Source organism: Phodopus roborovskii, unplaced genomic scaffold (genome assembly GCF_943737965.1).
Source record: "Phodopus roborovskii unplaced genomic scaffold, PHOROB, whole genome shotgun sequence".
In the NCBI taxonomy this organism is placed as follows: Eukaryota; Metazoa; Chordata; class Mammalia; order Rodentia; family Cricetidae; genus Phodopus; species Phodopus roborovskii.
The window spans coordinates 24,700-44,656 of record NW_026126548.1 but is presented as its reverse complement, the minus strand read 5'-3'; the positions used below and the strand labels follow the sequence as shown (position 1 = coordinate 44,656).

The window sequence follows — 19,957 nt, the reverse complement described above, 5'->3', positions numbered from 1 at the left end:
AGACCCATTGTACAATCCAGGCTAACGTTGAGCTCATGGTCCTCCTGCCTTAATCTCTCAAATATTGAATTTACATATGTTTACTACCCTTCCTATCTAGCTTTGCTATTTATTACTGACGATGGAACTAGAGGAATATTCTTCATCTGTTGTTATTTCCCGCTTCAGTTGGCCATACCCTGTCTCCCATAGCCTCTGCCTAAGTGATTTATATGCACATACATGTTAGATTTCTCCTGTTTCACATGATTATCAAATCAATTTTTTGAGAAGTGGAAAAGGACAAAAAAGTTGATTGAAGACACAGTGGAGAAGGATTTTTTTTTTATTCATGTCTATAGTATTGTACTGGGATGCAAAACTTTAAATTCTTTACCCTACTTAAACATCTGACATAATTTCTTTAGGGCATGTGCTGTGGCAGTCACGAAAGGTTTTATCTGCACATTTTAGAAAATGTAACCTGTTACATTGTCTTATAATACTCTTCATGCCAGTTCATTCTGTACACAGTTGGTAAAATTACATTTTTTTAATACCAGTTTGATCTTGTGGCATGTGATTTCCTATTCCTAAATCTAAGGGCAGATGTTGCATGCAGCAATGATGGATGACACATTTATTGGTCCTTTCAATTTTCCAATTTACTTTATGCTCTGCTCATCCCCATTCTCACATCAGTCCAACTTGATTTATGCATCTGTGAAGGCTCCATGGGCCCATTACCATTTTGCATGCAAAGATATACATTGTCTCTACTTTATATGCTTCTTATCTATTACATATGCTCCTACTTAACAGGGGTCTTACTAAGTACTTGAAATGTAGTAGTTATTAAATATATATAATTTTGTAATTGTTCTAATGGACTTGTGTGTTACTTTTGTCTATATTGTTTCTTATTTGTTTTAAAAATTCTTAATCACTGAAGAAGCTTAATAACACATTTGAATTTCCTATTATCCAAAATTGGAATTAATATATCCCTTCTTAATGGTACCTTAGAGTGACATTTGATATATTCATTTACAAAGGAAAGTGAAGCTGGAGTAAAATCTAGTTAGTTCAGTGAGCTGACCAGACACACTTCCTAACGTCTACACATTTTTCAGGCATTTCTGAATTATTAAGGTAGGAGCTTTAAATTAATTTAAAAAAATTTCAATGGTCTATGTATTTGTTCACATATTTTCACACTGTCATTGGTAACACAGAAAGTATGTTACATGTAATAATCTTTCTATGTTTTCAAAACATTTGTGAAATAAATAGAACAAATTTTCCTTCCAGAATACCCAATTAAGGGAAAATGTTAAGCTGACCCCTAGGTGAGCCAGAGAGTGCTTGATGAGTCTAGGGTGGATTTAGCTGAGCCCAAGTCAGGCTAGCTCTTCATTAGTTACTTGGTAGACACATTTTCAATTACTGACAGGTGCTGCTTCTCAGAGATTTTTTTTTTCTGTGTTACTGGTTTTGGGGTCAAAATTCTGGTACTCTAGTAAATGAGAAGGAGGAGCAGGATATTAAACACTTATGGATAGCTATGGCCTCTATTTATCAGTATTTCATAATCTGACAAGGGAATACATTAAGAAGGACTGTTTTAAACTATAAATATACCAAGGCTTTTCACCATAGGCCATTCACATTCAGTATTTAGCTTAATATCTTTGAATCCCGACAAAGAAGAGTATAAACATGAAGTCTACTCACTTCCTGGCAAGTAAATTAGTTATCATATGAGAGGTGACTACCCTGCACACTCACCTACATGCTTATTCCATTTGAATTCCATTAAGTTGATGCTCTTTTTTAAAAGAATATTATGTTATAAAGGCTATTTTAAGTTGGCATTCTTAACAACAGAGTCCAGGTAGGCCATTATATCCACTGTACATATTTTATTATAAGGGAAATCATTACAAAGATGATCACACTCATATGAGCCCAGGGCATAGAACCCAATCAGGATGCTGCAGTATTAAGAGGAACAAGCACTTGCAGGGATTTGGAACTCTTCTTCTAGAAACTAAAAGTGATGGCTATTCTCGGAGAGTCACAGAGCTCTGCTGGTTACAGTCACAAAGGGTGGGACCATCCATTAAAAAAAACAAAAAGTCATGGTAGAGTTATAGTCACACCAGGGGAGGCAAAGGGAGAGTGGCAGAAATACCCTTATTTCTCCCATCCTTTCACCTTCTGACAGCTTCCATTTTGGGGGTGTCAGTTGGAACCACTTGGGCACATGTAGCAAAGCTGAATCCATGGATAAAGTGGCATTGAACTGCAGGTCTTTCTTGAGACATGCTGAAGCAGTAAAATTTATCAGCAAATAATTTGTGTGATTCAATCTACTTACCATTTTGAATTATTTCCATATTTAAGCAGGGAAGGACTGCTATAAATATTATATTTAAGGGTAATATGCACAAGATGGTGGAAGTAATATGCAAAATTCTCAATACATAAAAATTTAAAAATAATTAAATTAACACATTTAATAAATTAAATTCCCTTTTCTAGGATTCCATGTTTCCCCATTTCTGAATTATTATTATTACTAATATTATTACTTTAATAAATAGCTTTGCATATATTTAGACACAAGGAAGTCTTGTACTTCTAGAATTGACATTGTGTTTATGACAATTGATGTTCATTCATTAATTCATGGTCTAGAAAGCAAACAGTAATGACTATTAGTGGGTGGTGTGCAGCAATGAATGCCAACCCCCCAGCAAGCCCTTATCAAATGGACAAGTTTTATGCTCAAATACCTCACCCTTCAAATCAGTTATGTTATCAATACAGCTGTGACGTAGGAAATACTAGCAAAATAATGGCTGATTGTTGTTTGACAATTGTTTTCTGAGTATTTCTTAAGAAAGTTATTCATCTATGTTATGCAAGCATTTTTTTCTGTCCGCCTGGTCCCAAAACTTCATCATCCCCAAATGAATGGGCAGAAGCTATATTAGTTAAAGATGTTGGCTATTTGGCTTAGATTTCTTATTGGCTAGCTCTGTCTTAATTATTAGTCAATTTCTATTAATCTTTGTATTTCCATGTGGTCTTATCTCACTGCAACTCCTTTGCCTGCTACATGATGACTGCTCAGCGTCTCTGCAAAGAAGAGAGTGATTTTGTGTTTGTCCCCTGCTTATATCCTGATTCTGCCCAGCTATGTCATTTCCTGTTTGCCCAATCAGCCAGTCAGTTCTTTATTCATTAGCCAATAGGAGAAACATATACAAAAGAACATTCTGCATCACATCCTCAGTAAACTTTTCTGTCAAACAGAAATTCTAATATTCAATTCACAAGGATTTTAAAGTTAAAATAACCAATAATTTACAGCAACTTTGATCTATAAATGTGCATCTGCACTATATGTGTCCTACAATAAAACTTAATCTGAAATCTAATCCATTATCTCTTAAATGTTAGTGAGGAATTAAATACTAGTCCTAACTGGGGTCTATAGAATGTACACATGACTGATATGAGCATTAGTATACATGTGAAGGTATATTGCTGCGATTGGTATAGTAAACAGCTGAACATCCAGTAGCTAGGCAGGTGGGATTTCTTGGGAGAGAAAGGAAGAGGAGGAGATAATGGAGACACAGAGGAGATGCCAAAGAGATACTGAATGAGTAAGGCACAGAATTAAAGAAAGGTAAAAAGCCACATGGTAAAACATAGACTGATAAAAGCAGGTTAATTTAAGTTATAAGAGCTAGTGGGACAATCCTAAGCTAAGGCTGAACATTTATAATTAATAGTAAGTCTCCATGTCATTATTTGGAAGGCTGGCTGGTGGAACAGACAAAGAGTTGCTACACAGGACACTGGATTTTAACACGCATTCCCAGGCTTTAAGCATATGTTAGAATGATAGTTTAGGCAATTACAGAACACAGAGCAAGAGTAAAAAGTGTTAAGTGGGGGAAGGGAAATGGGAGGGGGTGGCAGGTATATTGATGACCAGACATTATTTTGTTCTGCAAACTTTAGCTGCATAGTTTACCAGAAGAAATAAAAAATGGAAAAAAATACTTATTGAAGGGGTTTTTAAACTATTAAGTTGAAAGTGATATTTCCCCTTCTGTGATTGGAAGTTTGTGGGTTAGAGCATTTGTTTGCAAGAGGAACATAAATTGTATGCTTTTGGATTTCAGTGAAAGATAATCTTAACAGGGACAAGCATGCATAGGTATGTGTTACAATTAAGTCCTAAACCTAGGGAGCCCTGTTAAAATGAATTAGAATGGTCCAGGCAAGTGATGCTGGAACTTCCTGGCTATAATTGGTTGTTAATCAATGTGTGTTTCATCATCATTGGAGTCTTTTCCTCATCAGACAGTTTCATTGCTATCCTCTAAAGTCAGACCTGTGTGTCCTCTACATTCTACCAAGTTCATCACTAAAACTGTTACAGAAATTAAATGATAATCAGGGTATAGGAGTCAATTAGAAAAATCAACTCTATTTAGAATAAAAATGAAGATATATGTGTAACATACAAGTTCTCTGAACAACCATTTCTCATCTAATTTAGCTAAGTTAGTATTTAGCTAAGAGTAGGTATTAGTGGAAATTTTATGTTATAGTTGAAGAAAACAAAATATGGCCAAATCTTTTGAAGCTCTGAGACAATCAGGATACAGATACATCAACAAAGAAGGTAGCTCCTCCAAATCATGATCCTGGTCTCTCATGTTGGCCTTTCTTTAATATCTATATTCACTTTACTATCTAGTCCATTCAGAGATATTTTCATGGCAAAAATTGTGAAAACCTTAAAGATACACAGGCTGTGTCTGATTTAACTTTGTAATGCTTCAGATATTTCATTTTTAAATAGGTTTAATAGTTGTACTGGTTAGTTTTGGTAATCCTTTTCTTCTTTCATATCAAACAATTAAAATAGAAAATTAGAAAATTATGTCATTAGTTTTCTTTTCTATAATTAAGATAGTCTGTGTGCTTTCAACAAGTGATGAATAATTTTGAGATCTTCTTGAAAAGAATGGAAGGAACAGGTAGCAAAGCATGAGCTTATAACTTCCAACATGAAGATAAAGGGATTTTTTTTTCCAGCAGGTCAGCTCCCACCACTTTTCATAAAACACACAGGAGCAGTTTGCCAAGCAAGCAATCCAGAGCACCTTCTTGCACCCCTCAAATGTTTGATCCACTTTAATCATTTTTTTGTAACAAGGAGGGATGAATATTTTTTAGGATAAGATTTACTCATTAAAACATATTTAAGTGGATTTCCCTCTGTTGTATGTATAATTAAGAGACACTTTCTGAGCTCCTGGGAAACTGGAGCCCACTATAAATCATGGTAACAGGTCAAAGTAAAAATAATAAATATAAAATCATAAAAATGATAGAACTTGATTTTTGTTGTGTTGTACATCATGTCAAGGAGAGAAAGGGCTATAACATTATTATTCAAGAAGCAACTATATATTCTCACTTCTGGCCCAGAATCTATTAATTCTGAGCTGTAAGAAATAATGCATTTTTCATGTTTCTTCCAAAGAGACCATGAGGAAGGAAGCTGGTAGTAAAGCCCATTAAATGCTGCATTACTCAACTACAGACCTGATCTAGGTCATGTGGTCCTCATTTTCTTTGTGCAATAAAATCATCATAAAAAGATATTCTGTGAAACCTCACTTTTGAGAGTACGGGGTGTAGGAGTTTTGTGGAATACTGTGGGAGTGTGGGGAGAATGATCATACCTTTTCAGAAAGCCCTACTCTTTTTCCCCTGATTTTTTTTCCAATATGATTTTTATCTTCAATATTTCCCCCTGCAATGGAAATTTCTCCTTTTGTTACAAAAGAAAACTCCTACTGACTGTGCTTCATCCCCACAAAGAAGTCATCTTTATCAGTGTCACTGAATCTGGTAATGATATTGCAAATGCTAATTTTAGGGTTTCACCCTGGAGCTAAAGGTTCATGGAACCAAATATAGACTAGTCATTATTTCCACTCCAAATATCTGTGACAGCAAGCACATAAGCATTGTGCCAGATGTCTAAAAATGTCTAACTTCTTTCCAAATAAAATAGCTCATTAGTACAGCCAGAGAAGCAGGTAGGATGACCACAGACGTTCACCTCTTCTGTTCCTGCAAATTAAATATTCCAGTTTCATCCCAGCTTTACAGCAAACCACTTCTAGCAGCCTTCCTTCACCCCATCTCCAATAAATCTTTCAGATATTCTGCCACAACCTCCCTCAGCTCCCTAGACACTTTGTCCCACTACCCAAATCCCTGGTATCCCACAACCCATTTATGAAAGCAGATATTCACTCTCCATTCTTCTGTGTTCAATTCCCCCTCTCCCCCCAGTCTCAACCCCAGGAAAACTCCTGCTGTAGACTCTACTCAGTTTATGCCCTAGTTTACAGGAGACTAATGAAATATCCTGGTGGAATACACAGCTATACCCTCTCTAGTGAAACCTGCAACCCCCCCCCCCACATCCCCCAGCCCATCCCCAGTCCTAAGTCTCAGGTCTGAATACCAACAAGCAAATTTTACCTATGACTCCTAGTGGCCACACCTATCAGGACCCCAGAGAATTTGCTCTATATGTAACAAAAAGCCTTCATACTCTCTGAAAGAACCAGAGAGTGTAACAGAAACAAAGAAACAGAACAACCACCAAAGAAAATGCCTGATATCAGCGCCTATAATTATAGTCTTCACAATCCCAGATACCTATATGCAAGCATAAAAGTCACAATCAATAAAAACAAGGACAATAAGTTTCCACTAGATCCAGTAATAGCAGGCCCTGAGAAATGCAACAGAGCTGAAACACAAGAAAAAGGCTTTTAAGTAACCTTTATGAATATAATAGATGTCCTTAAAGAGTAAATGAGTAAATCACATAAAGAAATCTATGAAAACACAAACAAGTGGAAGGAAGTAAACAGAACAAAAATTCCAAGACCTGGGACTGAATACAAAATCATTAAAGAAAATAAACTGGGAGAAACATAGAAATTTAGGAACATCAAAGTCAAGCCTCACCGGCAGTAATCAAAAGATAGAAGAATCTCAGCCATTGAAGAAGAGCAAGAAGAAATAAATATCTCAGTCAAACAAATCATTAAATTAAGAAAAAAAACCATGGGATACTATAAAAAGACCAAATCTTAAGGGTTATAGGATAGAGGACAAAGAAGCCCAAAGTTGAAGTCACAGAAAATATTTACAACAATATTGTAGAAGGAAATTACCTAGAATAAAGAAAGAAATGTGTATTAAAGTGCAAGAAACTTACAAAACACCCAATAGCCTAGACCAGATAAATGTCCCCTCAGGACATAAGAATTAAAAAACTAAATGAAAAACAAAACAAAAACAAAACAAAACAAAGAAAAAGTACTAAAAACACCAAGGGGAAAAAAACAAGTAATATATAAAGGAAGACCTATTATAATAACATCTGACTTCTCAGTGGAGCATATAAAAGCCACAAGGCCTGAACAGATGTTCTACATATTCTAAGAGACCACAGATGCCAGTCAAGACTACTATGCACAGCAAACCTTTCAATTACAATAGATAACACATTTCATGATAAAACAAAATTTAAGCAATTTACAAATGCAGCACTATAGAAGGGAGAAAAAAAGTCCAACTTTAAGAAGTTAATCATACAAATTTAAGAAAACACAGGAATAAGTAATCCCAGACAAGCAAATTAAAAGATGGGGAACAAACACACACACACACACACACACACACACACACACACCAGAAAAGTAACAGCATTTAATGAACAGTGCTCATTAATATTTCTCAATATCAATGCTCTCAATTTCTCAATAAAAATACATAGACTAATAAAAAGGATTAAAAAACAGGATCCATCTTTCTGCTGTATACAAGAAACACACATTAACATCAAGGATACATATCTCCTTAGGATAAAGAGTTGGAAAGTGATATTCCATGCATATGGACCTAAAAAACAAGCTAATGTAGTAATTTTAATATCTGACAAAATAGACTTCAAGTCAAAACTAATCAGAAGTGATAGAGAAGGATACTGCATATTTATCAAATGAAACTCTGCCAAGAGGATATTTCAATACATTATATCTATACATCAAACCTAAAGAAACCCAAATTTATAAAAGGAGCAATAGTACATATTAAATCACACATTGGCCCTCATATACTGATAGAGTTAGTCTTCACTACCTTACCCTCATAAACAGACAATACATCCAGACACAAACAAACCAGAGAAATAATGGAGCCAATTGATATTATAAACCAAATGGACCTAGCAGGTATATACTGAACATGTGACCCAAGCACAAAATAATATAATTCCTTCTCAAAAACTCATGGAATTTTCTTCAAAATTAACCACATACTCAGACACAAAGCAAGTCTCGAAAGATACAAAAAAATGGGAATAACAATCTGAATCTAATCTGACTATCACAGATTAAAGCTGGATGTCAGCAACAACAGAAAGCTTACAAAGTCATGGAAGCTGAACAACTCTCTACTGACTTATAAATATGCGAAGACAGAAATCCATCAAGAATTAAAGACTTTTGAGAATTGAATAAAAATGAAAACAGAGATATCCAAATATACTGAAGGTGATTCTAAGAGGCAAGTTTATAGCACTAAGTGCCTACATAAAGAGAAACTTTCACCAATGTAGCAGGATAAAGGCATTAATAATCAAAAGTAAATTGCCCTCCTATATACAAATGACAAATGATATGAGAAAGAAATAATGGAAAACTTTCAAAATATCCTCATAAAATATAAAATATCTTGGAGTAACTCTAACCAAGAAAGTTGAAAGACTTGTATGTAGTGAAATATTCACTTTGTCCATATCTGTAGCACTGACCAAGCCCATTGGGGGGTGGAGACAGGGGAAGAAGTGATCTAGGGGAACTAGGTCTAAGGAGGAGCCCAGAAGAGCTCTCTTTCTTGCAGCATGTGGACAGGAGAGCACCCAGAGTCATCCTTGGGTCCAGGAACCTTCTCCTGAATAAACATCTATTTATTTCTCCATATCTTTATAAAACCAAGAATCTGGTGTCATAAGTGAGATAAGGTTATTCATGGGGCCTGAGTTTAACCCAGGTGGCAGATGCCATTCCCTTTCCCCACCATTCCTGAAAAGGCAGGTCCCTTGCCTAACCAGGTAAATACACTGCAGCTTGTGAGACTTTTGTGGTTGCACTACAACTCCTTTATCTCCACAGTAGCCCTGAGACCACTGCTCATCTCCTGCCAATTCCCTCATATTGCATTCTCAAATTGTATTACGACACCTGTTATCCCTGTGGTCTCTGAAAATTGCACAAGTCTCCTTTCACTCCTTCATTTAACAAAATTTTGCTTGCCTTAGTTTGTTAAGAGCTATTCCACAGGGACCAGGATCAGAAGAATTATCTGTTGCCGGATGCTATTGGTGGTACAACTATAAGCATCAAAGTTCCAGGACAGGAGAATTACACCTCAGGTACTTGCAACATCCTTCATATTTTAAGCTGATAGAATATCTAAGACAAATTGTTCCATACCTATGGTGGATAATCTTAAATGCAGGACTTTAGGAATTCTTTTACTTCATATATAAGGAATTTCAGCAGAAGGAAATCATGACATAACCAATATATACGTTTTTTTTGTAATGGCAATGGGTTTCATTATTAATGGGGTGTTCTTAAAGAAATGGTTTGAGATTAGAGCAAACAATAAGAAACTTGTACAAACCATAGGAGACTTAGTAACAGGGATTCAAAATATTGAAAATGACAATAGAGAGCTAAAAAACAGAATGCAGAATATCAAAAATGACAATGGAGAGTTTAAAATTAGAACACAAAAAATAGAATGCTTAGAAAAAAAGGGTTCAGAATATTGAAGCTGGCAATAGAGAGCTGACAGGTAGAATACAAAACATGGAACATAAAAATGACCAACAAGAAAAACAGAATTTGTTCCCTGTCCAATGCCTCAATAACCAAAACAGAAACAATGCAATGCATTAATGTGTTAGCAGAAACAACTCAATTCCTGGTCAGATGAAGCTACTAATAAGGTTAAAAAACTGCAACATCAGATGGAAAGACTAGCAGATAGAATCTGTTCCATGTTTAAGGATGATGGTGAGCTAGCAGATAGAACATTGTTTCTGGAAGGCATTTTATATGCCATTCAGATAATAACTAAGGATGGGAATATTAAAAACATGGAATCATTTGTAATTGGAGAAAGTAAGAAACTGACTGATTCAATGAACTCTGTAGAGAGTTATATGAATCAAGACATTCAGACACTCAAAGAAGAAATGGTGAATAGATTCCAGGCCTTAGAAGCTCTTCAATCTGATACATCAGAAGAACTTCAGGTAACAGGGCATGAAAAAGACTTAAAATTTTCGACACTGTTTAGGGTCAGGGGAGCATTCCCTGTATCTATTAATGATAACCCAGCAACGAAAAAACACCCAAAAGGTGGCATTGCATATCAGTGGGAACAAATATGTATGAAAGTTTTAACATGTATAAAGTAAGCACTAGTCTCTTCACCATATGCGAAGCAATTAATAGAATCATGGGCAAGGAATAACAAGGTAACCACTAATGATTGGGATCGATTAATATCAGCTGTCCTTGAAAACTCCTCTCAAGTAGAATGGAGGGCTGTATGGAGAGAGGAGGTAAAAGCTCTTGAACTTCAGGGCTTAAAGAACGTTATAAAGCTCCCCAAGATAAAATTCTTGGTGAGGGTCTTTATGCTGACCCAGAAACCCAAGCTTCTTATGATGAATATATCTTGTCTCTATGCAGTGCAGCAGCTTTAAATGCTTGGGATAACATTCATGAACTAGGGTAGAGGATAGAATCCTATACCAAGATAATGCAAGAACTGAGAGAATACTTTAATGTATTCCTAGAAAGATTTTCTAGGGCAGTACAATTAGAAGTAGCAGACACAGATTCTAGGCGAATACTCATAGAATCATTAGCTTATAGAATGAGAATCCACAATGCAAACAAGTGCTTTGACCTTTAAAAGTCAGGTCAGAAGCCTTGGATGACTGGTTCCTATATATACAGCCAACATTGAGTATAATGACAATAACACCAAAGCTTGGGTAGGAGAAACAATATCTAAAGGACTGAGACGACTTCAAGATAACAGAGTTCTTAACTACAGTGTCACAGAAACTTGGAGAAGCCATCTCCAAAGGTTTAAAAGATATCAAAATGTCAGATGTTTTCATTGTAGTAAGAAATTGTAGGCAAATAATTTCTAGAAATAACACTCTCAAGAATGAATCTAACAGAATGCCTCAGCCTTCTGGGTTATGTAGATGGTATGGCAAAGGCTGACACTGTAACAATGAATGTAGATAGACCAGAGACAAGCAAGGAAACACTTTACAATTGGGAAACTCCTTGGAGGGCCTCTTGAAGGCCCTCATGTCAAAGGTGGTCCAAACATTCCCAGTCACTGTGGAGGATAATCTCCCACAGGACAATTAGATAATCCAGTGCCTATTGTAAAAACTCATACCACTCTGGATGACAAACTAGCAATGGAAGTTGAATCAAACATGAAAGAAGGAAACAAAGACATATATTTTGGCAAACCTCTATAAATAGTCAAAGGCCTAGATTGATAGTTACTTGGATATGGTTGCTGTTTCTCAGGCTCCTTCTCCAGAATCAAACCCTGATTCCCTGTAACCTGGGGTCATCATGGCTGGCATGGAGACTACCATGGAAAGTTGATAGGGCAGAGTTTTAATGGGTGGTCGCTGGAAAGAGACATCCACAGCTAAACACTGAGCCCAATTCCTGTAATACAGTTGCAGAGAGGGAAGAGTGATAAGCAAAGGGGTCAAGACTATGATGGAGAAACCCACAGAAACAGCTGACCTGAACAAGGGGGCACTCATAGACCCAAGTCTGATAGCTGGGAAACTAGAATAGGACCAACCCAGATTCCCTGAAAGTGGGTGTTATTTGGGAGGACTTGGCAGTCATGGGGCCTCTGGTAGTGGAACAGTATTTATCCCTAGTATATGAATGAACTTTTGGAGCCCATCCCACATACTTTATCAGCCTAGACATATCAGGAAGGGCATTACCCTGCCCCAAATGATATGACAGACTTTGAAGATTCCCCCCATGGAAGGCCTCACCCTCCTTGGGGAGCAGATAGGGGATGGGACGGAGGTTAGGAGTGGGACAAGGAAGCAGGGGAGGTTAAAGGAACTGGGAAAGAAAAAAAGAATTAAGATGAATAACAGACATTGTTGACATGGGGGCTGACACAACCATCATAACTAATAAATCTTCGCCTTGAAGATGGCCCCTGCAAGAGGTAAATATTCACTTCTTAGGGATTGGAACCTGTCTCATGTAAAACAGAGTATGAGATGGATTGAATGTGTATTACCAAAAGGACAGAGAGGAAGGTTGATACCATATGTGGCTGATAGAGCAATAAATTTATGGGGTTATGATCTATTACAGCAATGGAATACACAAATTAACATTCCTCCAGTATTAGGTATGAACCATAAATGACCTCATGATTGAGGAAAAATATGATAAAATACTATGCAAGACAGACACAAATTATCCAGGCTGTACAAAAACAGAATACAAGTGCCAAACAAACAGAGGAACCAAAAGTCCTACCCTTAAAATGGCTAACAGATGAACCTGTCTGGGAAGGCCAATGGCCTATAACCTATGAGAAGTTAGAAGCTTTAGAAAACCTGGTTCAGGAACAGCTAAATGCTGAACATATTGAAGAATCTATCAGCCCTTGGAACTCTCCTGTATTTGTTATCAAAAAAACATCTGGTAAATGGAGAATGACAGACCTGAAAGCCATCAATGAAGTTATCCAGCCAATGGACTATCTACAGTCTGGAATGCCCTTGCCTTCTTTGATACCTAAAGGATTGTTTCTTCACTATACCTTTACAAGAACAAGATAAGGAGAAATTTGCCTTCTTGGTACCTAATTACAATAATTCTCAACCAGTAAAGACATATAAATGGAAGGTTTTGCCAAAGGGAATGCTAAATAGCCCCACCCCTATGCCAATATTTTGTGTAAAAACTGTTGGAAATAATTTGTAAACAGTGTCCTCAATCCATAATTTACCATTACATGGATGATATATTGTTAGCTGATTCTAAAGTAGAAACATTAGAAAAAATGTTTAAGAAAGTAAAGGAAGTTTTACCTCCCTGGGGATTACAAATTGCACCTGAAAAAATACAAAAAAGTAGATTCTATCAACTGTTATGAGTAGGTTCCCCCCCATTGTCCTGGGCCCACAGCCATGCCTGCCCCAAATAACATACAGAGACCCTATATTAGATATAATTCTGTTGTCAGTTACTTGTTTCATATCGGCTAGCTCTTTCTTAAGTATTAACCTATTTCTATTAATCTAAGTATTAACACATGGTCTCATATTACCGGAGAGTGGGCCTGGACCTCTATTCTCCAGTCCCTACATGCTGATTCCTCCTTATTACCTCCTCAAATCCTCCTTGTCTCCTAGTCCTGCCTATCTTGCTTTCCTATTGGCCAACAGTGCTTTATTCATTAACCAGTATGAGAAACATATTTACAGAACGACATCTCTCATCAATCAACTACTTAGGATATAAAATAGGTCTACAGATTATTAGACCACAAAAAGTACAGATCAGGAGAAACTCTTAATGATCTTCAGAAATTACTAGGAGAGATTTCTCAACTGCAAACAATGGAGTAGAAGGGCATTATTTGAACAACTTGACAATGGCCCTAAAAGAGGACAAGGACTTGAATAGTCCATGAATACTATTACTTGAAGCTAAAAAGGCATTAGAATGGGTAGAAAAGAGGATACTAGAAGCACTTGTGGACCATGTGGATCCAAAACTAGACTTTATTCTGGTTATATTACAATCTAGAGAATATTGTTCAGGGATTTTGATGCAGAGGGAAGATATCATATTAGAATGGATATTTCTACCTCATAAAAAGAATAAAAAACTAAAAACATATATAGAAATTATCTCTGCCTTGATTCTAAAAGGTAAATCAAACTTCATTAACTAACAGGAAGGGACCCAGCAGATTATAGTACCTTTAACTAATGAGGATATTTCTTTCTTATGGAAAGATAATGGATATTGGCAGAGAGCATGCAGTAATTTTTTGGTAATGATTAGCAACAATTATTCCAAAAGTGAAAGAAACATATTAAAAAAGAAAACAATTTTGATCCTTCCAGGCATTGTAAGAAAAACACCTATCTCTGGAGTTCTTACATTCTACATTGATGCAAACAAATTTGGTAAGGCAGAATATAAATCAGGAAAAATAATTAAAGCAGTTCAAAGCCCTTACTATTCTGTACAAAAGGCAGAATTGTATACCATTCTCATGGTATTTATGGATTTTACAGAAACCCTCAATATATTTACTGACTCTCAATATGTAGAGAGAGTTGTTTTACACATTGGGACTGCAGAATTTATTCCTGACAATACAGAATTAACTTCACTATTTATCCAGTTACAAGATACTATCAGAAATAGGATTAATCCATATATATATAATATATATATTATATATATTAATCCTATATATATTAATCCTATATATATATATTAATCATATATATATATATATATATATATATATATATATATATATCACATCAGATCCGGTCCCATATGGGTCTGCCAGGCCCTCTAGCATAAGGCAATGATGAAATTGATCAGATACTAAGAGGGAGTGTGCTAGAAGCTTCAGAGTTTCACAGAAGCACCACGTGAACAGCAAAGGTTTAAAAAAAGGATTTTTCTATCACTTAGCAACAAACTAAGGAAATAGTAAGGAAATGTCCTTCTTGCTCATTCTATAACCAAACTCTTCAAACTCCTTTACCACCAGGCAGTAACCCTAAAGGTATAAATAGAAATGAAATATGGCAAATGGATGTGTTTCATTTTGCAGCATTTGTAAAATTAAAATATGTGCACCACACTACAGATATAATTTCAGGGTTTCAATTGGCCCCTGCTCTGAGCTCTGAAAAGGCTGATTCTGTTATCACACACCTATTAGATGTAATGGCCATTATGGGCATACCTGCACAAATAAAAACTGGCAATGCTCCATCATATATATCCAACAAATTGAAAATTTTTGAGTATTATAACATAAAGCACATAACTGCTATATCACCCAATCCTATAAGACAAGCAGTACTTGAGAGATCTGATCATACTTTAAAGGAAATGCTCCAAAAACAGGCAGGAGGAACCACGACACCCAAACACAGGTTATATAATGCTTTACTAACAATCAATTTTCTTAATGCTAAAGAAAAGGAAAAAACCAGCTGCAGAAAGACACTGGATAATATGGAAACCAGGATATATGTTAAGTTGGGGTAGGCATTTTACATTTGTATCTATGGGAGAATAAAAGCTATGAATACCATCTAAGTTGATCAAGATTCAAGATGAACAAGGGAAACATCTTAATGTAAAGAAATGACTAGTTATCCAACAAATTGGCTCCCATGAGATGTGTGGAGACCTCTCAAAGGTAGGGGAAGTGTTCTGTTCTTGTACTTACAGGAAAACAGAGAACACATCTTCAAACAGCCAAAAGACACTGAACATGTAGCTACCTACAGAAGAGAAGATAGCTCTCCCAAGAAAGAATCACTTAATGAAGAGGAATCTGAATGATGATAAAAATATTTAATTCTAGTAAACTATTTCTATACAGAAATCTATTTCTCTTTACTATTTAGTATTCCTCTAGTCCCAATTCATGTAAACCAATGCTAGCTTTGGAGTTGGATTTGGCTTTCCTTCTCTAAATTCAAGCTTGTTGTTAAGATTATATTCACGGTTTCTACTTTATACCAAGAAGCCAATTGGCATAAGGCAGAAGAAAACAAAATCTGGGGACTTACTTGTTTATACACAATTTTTTTCTCTGAAATTCTAATTTTCTTATACATGTTAATGCTTATTGTTGCCTTTCCCTATATGCATACCTTAAAACTTGAAAATTTTATGTGATATTGATGTTTGTTTTCCAAAGGAATAGTAACAATTCCTAACAGCAATCTTTGTAATTTCCAGGAAATAAAATCATTTCCACTTGACACAAATGGACTACAAATATCACCCTAAAACTGGTGTGAGACTGTTTTGCTCAAAATAATTCCTAACTAGATAGCTGTAATGGTGCACCTTCTTATTACATCCTGGCCAGAGTTTCAGATAGAACTTCAGTCAAGAATTTCTTGCCACACAGAGACTAGCTACGTATGTCACATCCAGTCTTATTGACAAATTTGGTTGCTAAAAATATTCTTCCCTACAGGATCCCATGGAGCAATCATCGTACCATTTCAGCAAGAAGTAATCTTAAGACAAAGACACCCCCCTTTCCCCTACTCTTGGCATTTAGGGATAATATTCATCTTTTTTAAAGTTGGTTTTAGTTATTTAGGGTTGGGTATGGAAGGTGATGCTTAGACTTGGGTATCTCTTCTCGACAGGGATAGGGTATGGTTTAAATGGGATATAGGTTAGCCTATCTTCTTGTGAATTATTTTAGTAATAGTGGGATATTAGTATTATACAGCTTACATTGTTATAGATTCTTTTTTTTTTTTAGGCACCAGAAATTTTATTTAATCCACTTTCCTTTTTTAACATTCTAGACACTATAAACCAAATTAATCTTTTTGTGACTCAGGCTTGTGATAGGAACCATCGATTACAAAGGAGTGACAGACCTTAGCCTATTTGTTTTTTCTGTTCCCTTTTAATCTCTAGCTGTCACTTGTCCTTTTTTGGTTATCTCTTAATCTATTCTAACCCTCTGAAATAAGAACCAAAAGTGCCAACCTTAGTATTCTGAGATTTAAAAGATGATCCAATGGTAAATAAGCTCTGAGGAAGGCCCTTCCAAGTCCACTGGCTCCTGCCCTATGGTAGTTTCTTCTGGGAAAGCACCAAGTGAGGGTCTGGATGGTAAGGTGCATGGGCCTGTGACCGCCACTAGCCACATCCAGCCTCAGGAATTCAAAGACTCCAGAGCTCATGTCCCCTGTGGAGGGCTCCCAGGTACCTCTCTCTTGACTGGAGACTCTCAGTTCCCCTCACCTAGAACAGTATGAAGGACACAAGAGAGATCAAGGACAGAGTAACCAGCCCCAGCAGGATGAACACTGGCGAAGCAACTGCAAAGTTGGTGACATGTGCTCTTGGGAAGAGAGGTAGGGCCTGGAACAAGGATGGCAGCTGGAAGGTGAAGGGCAGTCCTGTCTCTCAGTAGCGGTAGTGATCAGGCTTGAAGGGGCCATCAATGGGCATTCACTGGGCCTGCTTCTCAGTCAGCTTGGTCAGCTTCACATTCAGCTTGCCCAGGTGTGCTTCAGCCACTGCCTCATCCAGCTTCTTAGGCAAGAAGTGAACCCCAACGGGGTATTTATCTGGGTGGGTCCACAGCTCAATCTGTGCTATCACCTGGTTTGTGAAGGAATTGCTCATCACGAAGCTGGAATGGCCCATGGCACAACCCAGGTTGACCAGCCGCCGGCCTTCAGCCAGCAGGATGATGCGGCGCCCATTCTTCAGCCAATAGCGGTCCACCTGGGGCTTGATGTTCACCTTCTCCACAGCGTTCTCATTGAGCCACTTCACATCAATCTCCACATCGAAGTGTCCAATGTTACACACAATGGCATCGTCTTTTCATCTGGTCAAAGTGCCGGCCAAGGATGATATCAAACACAGCCTGTGGTGGTGACAAAGATGTTGCCCTCCTTACAGGCTTCGTCCATGGTGGTCACCTCATAGCCCTCCATGGCATCTTGCAGTGCATTAATGGGGTCAATCTCGGTGATGATGACTCGGGCCCCAAAACCCCCTCAGGGCCTGGGCATAGGCCTTGCCCACGTCGCCATAGCCTGCTACCACCGCCACCTTGCCCGCAATCATTACATCTGTGGCCCGTTTGATGCTATGAGGGACTCCCAGCAGCCATAGAGATTATCTTGGTGACAGAATCGTTGACATTGATGGCAGGCACCTTGAGTATCCCATTGGCCATAATCTTGTAGAGGTTGTGGACCCCAGTCGTGATCTACTCAGAGATGCCTCAGATGCCTGACAGAAGCTGTGGGTATTTGGTGTGGATGAGGTTAGTTAAATCACCACCATCGTCCAGGATCATGTTGAGGGGTCCACCTTTGAAGTGCAGGGTCTGCTCAATGCACCACAGGTACTCTTCGTCTGTCTCGCCCTTCCAGGCATACACTGGAATGCCAGGCTTGGCAATGGCAGCCGCTGCGTGGTCCTGAGTAGAGAAGATGTTGCAGCTGGACCACTGTACTCTCCGGCACCCAGGGTCATCAGAGTCTCAATGAGGACAGCTGTCTCCACAGTCATGTACAGGCAGCCAGCAATGCGAGCACCCTTCAGGGGCTTGGATGCCGAGTACATCTCCCGCATGTTTATCAAACCTGGCATCTCATTCTCAGCTATGTCCAGGGCCTTTCGTCCCCATACAGCCAGTCCAATGTCCGCAACTTTGTAAGACAATTTATCTGACATGCTGGTGGCGCTTCCATTAGGAATGATGAACTCAGTGAAGGGGGCCGGATAGCACGGGGCAGAGCGTTATAGATTCTTATATGTGGTAACCTATATAAAATTAAATTTATATTCTCTTCCCTAGAAATTGTATATTCTATTTTATCATATTGTGTAACATCCTTCCATTTATGATGTTTTATGCACATTATCCTTACCTTTATGTATAATTTTACTTATGGTCAAGATATTTTGTATATTGATATAATATGAGATATTTTTATCATGATTAACTTTTTAGTTCTACCTCTGGTCTAGATATTTCTACTCTACCTCTGTTTTAGGGATATATATATATATATATATATATATATATATTGCGTAAGTCTTTGTCCCTGTTACTCAGGGAAGTTTCAGTTTTTTAGATAAATTCCTGCATATTACAGTTTATCTTCACCCATGTTTCCTATACCCATGAGATTAGTCAAACATAGATGCTTAACCTTCAAACATTTCATAGACCTGGAAAACATGGCATTTAAATGTTTTAATATTAAAACTCTTGCCACGAGACACTATTGCTCCTGACAGTACCATGCACTTACCCAAAAATATGTTGGACACTGTTTTTCTGCATGCCATCCTCACTTCGGCTAATAGCATCTTAGGCAAAGAACTGCCCCCACCTCGACCACTGTTTTGGATGTGAGGTCCTTTGGGCTTGCAGGAGACAATCATAGAAGACTGCTGAGCCTTGCCAAGTCAAGGAAAGACAGCCTTTCTAACTCCCTGGTTTTGTTGTGGTCTGCCAGGTACTCTTAGCCAAATCTGGCTGCACCAATGTTGCTGTGAGACCTTGGGTGACTGTCCATGTAGCCTGCTGTTTCTGTCCTCTCTGAACTTTTTGGAAGTTGCCCATCTGCACTTCCTTTCTACCCTAGTATTGTTATTTTCCTTATCAGGTTGAAGATTACATTATCTCAACTATTATTCTGTCTTCCTAGTTAGATATATTAGGTACTAGACTTAAGCTTTCCAGCTTAGGAAAACTGTATTGTAAACTCTGTTATGCCTTCACCCTAGGACTAGACATGTAGGTCTTAAGTTTGTTTGTACTTGGTTTTCCTTTTCTTAGAGCACACTTGTTATTCAATGTTTTGTATACAGTTTTTTCTTTAGACTAAATTTTTTCTTTAGACTAAAATGGGAATTGTTGTGATATATTCACTTTATCTGCTTCTGTGGCATTGACCATGCCCATTGGGGGTGGAGCCAGAGGCAGAAGTGAC

General features: G+C 37.4%; 1 pseudogene; it reads right to left on the bottom strand.

Annotated features, from left to right (window-relative positions):
- Positions 1–17,277: 17,277 nt before the first annotated feature.
- Positions 17,278–18,689, bottom strand: LOC127234007 (adenosylhomocysteinase-like; annotated as a pseudogene).
- Positions 18,690–19,957: the final 1,268 nt, after the last annotated feature.